This window comes from Molossus molossus, unplaced genomic scaffold, assembly GCF_014108415.1.
Source record: "Molossus molossus isolate mMolMol1 unplaced genomic scaffold, mMolMol1.p scaffold_m16_p_10, whole genome shotgun sequence".
NCBI classification, from domain to species: Eukaryota; Metazoa; Chordata; class Mammalia; order Chiroptera; family Molossidae; genus Molossus; species Molossus molossus.
The window spans coordinates 57,445,373-57,447,856 of record NW_023425345.1 but is presented as its reverse complement, the minus strand read 5'-3'; the positions used below and the strand labels follow the sequence as shown (position 1 = coordinate 57,447,856).

The 2,484-nt window shown below is 41.5% G+C and overlaps 1 pseudogene; it reads left to right on the top strand.

Annotated features, from left to right (window-relative positions):
• Nucleotides 1–936: 936 nt before the first annotated feature.
• On the top strand, nt 937–2,125 carry LOC118623719 (annotated as a pseudogene).
• Nucleotides 2,126–2,484: the final 359 nt, after the last annotated feature.

Sequence of the window (2,484 nt, the reverse complement as noted above, 5' to 3'; positions counted from 1 at the left end):
GAGGCTTCTCACCCAACACTGACTCTGCTGGCACCTTGCTCTCGGACTTCTCAGCCTCTAGATCTGAAAAATGAATATCTGTTGTTTCCATGGTGTTCTAATGGCCCCAATTGACTAAGACAATAAGGAGGTGGAATATTTGGATTTAGAAATGCATTTCCCATAGAAAACCTGATTTAAATAATAATTCACTTCTGCGGGGAAGCCACTAACTGAATATATAATGTAGTTTAAACATAAAATAGTTTAAAATGTAAAAGTATTTTTCAAACTGTTACAATATTGTTCCTTAAACAAAACAGGAAATGTAAGGCATTGTCTTTGAAGTAGGAGCCCTGGATTCAGTTCTCTACTCTTCTGTTACTCTGACCAGATCATTTACCTCTCCAGCCCTCAATTTCTTCATTTGTAAAATGAAAGGGTAGAAAAGGTTTCGGTAAGAACATGTTTTAAAAAATGTCCTTCCTATTGCCATACCCACTAAGAGGAACTGAAAGAAGCTCATGAGAGAAGGAAACTGTATACTGAAACCAAGAAAGGGCCTAATCTCATACGACAAACCATGAAGAACATTATCAGCCAAGAACATCTCTTGAACTAAGCAAGCTGAGAAGCCAGGCTCTGATGCATGGCTCTCTTGCTCCTGGACAGATGCAAACTATAGAGATGAGATTGAGGCACCTCTAATTCTCTTCAGTTCAGAGAAAATAGAGCTTCAAAGCACGGGTGGTCTTTTGGAAAGAGAATAAACCCCCTGTTTTGAGTCATTTTCCTGCTAAAGGTTTCCAGGAGGTAAGAGCACGCCCAGAAGTTTCATTCAGGATGGATTAGAGGCTTCAGACTGGTTAGAAGAGAAGGCTTAAAGCTGAGTTTGCAAAGCACTTTACATTGGACGGAGGGAATGCCAAAGGTCATTATCAAAGAAAAGATGAAATTATGGGGCCAGCAATCCCCAAGTACCCCTTGGCTCTGCCATTGCCCAAAGTGCTGGGACAGGAGGAGGTAGCCCTCCATAAAGAATAAATTCATTTTTTGTTTTCTTGGAAATTACTTGGAGGACAGTGATGGGAAGAAATTGAAGCATCAAGCTCGGAGCAGCGGAAAGCTATGCCATCCTTTCTGTCTTACTTGGTGACCCTAGCGTGTTAAGAGGAGTGGAAATTGGGACCACAGAAGCCTAGCAGTTAACCTGTCTCATAGTTAACTCTCCTCTATTGGTTGGATGGGAGAGTTTTGCAAGTTTTGGCATGGCTCAGCAAAATAATTGTTATTGTTACTGGCAAAGAGTGAAGCTGGAATTCAAGCCCCATCAAGGTCACCCCTTTGGCAACTGGTGTGAGCAACAACATAGCTGTTGCCCTGTTTCTGGCTATAGCTGTGGCTGTGTAGTAAATGCAATGGATGCAACCTTCTTTTGCTTAGAGACCCCTGGATACCCAGATGACATTTTTTTTTATGCCTGAGGAAAACACAGCTCTGGCTGAAAACCAAGATGAAGACCCACTAGAGCTGTCCAATTCGAGTGCATCCTGCTTTTGGTGGCCTACAAGGACATCGCTGGGGGCCACGGGTCCACCCTGCGGGTCATCTTGAGCTTCCAGCAGAAAACCAACATCTCTGACAAGAAGTTGCATCTGATTAAGAACTATCGGGAGAGAGTAGAGTCTGAACTGAGGTTCATCTGCACCACCATCCTGTGACTATTGAATAACCAGTGAAACTAGTCTAGAAAGTTTTATCTGAAAGTGGAAGTTACTTCTGGTATCTCTGTTGCACAAAGTGATAATCGAAAACACACTATAGATAATTTCCAAGAAGCTTTCCAAAAAACATTTGATATAAACATGAAAGAGATGCAACCCACACATACAGTCCACCTCGGGTTTGCTCTTGGTGAGCTTTTCTATGCTTTGCTATGAGATCCTTAATAACCCAGAGCTTACCTGCACACTGACTAAAGACACTTTTGATGAAGCCATCACAGAACTTGATGCACTGACTGAAGACATATAAAAACAGCACCCTTATCCTGTGGTGGCTTAGAGACGACCTTACATTATGGACATCAGACAATGCAGGAGATGAACGTGAGGTGCAGAAGGAACAGACAGCTAAATGTATATAGAGTGTCATCTTTTTTCCTTCAAGACCCTTTTTATATATCTTTATTTCTCATTCCACGTGGATTCTCTATAGCAAAAAAACTTATTCATGTGCATGGAATCAACTGTTAGAAATTTCACAATGGATGGATGATGTTTCTTAGAGTGTTTTACTGTAGGTCAATCTCATAAACCATCTCTTCTTCAGATGCACATGATATGTGTTGTTATGTGGAATAAAGTGGACATTCTTAAACTAGAAAAAAAAGGGGGGGGATGTGGGGCAGAATTCCACTAGGAGGAGAAATAAGATTACAGGTAAGCTGCTGAGTTGGTTCCCCGTGCTGGTCAATAGGTGACATTAAAGTAGCTTGGATACCAA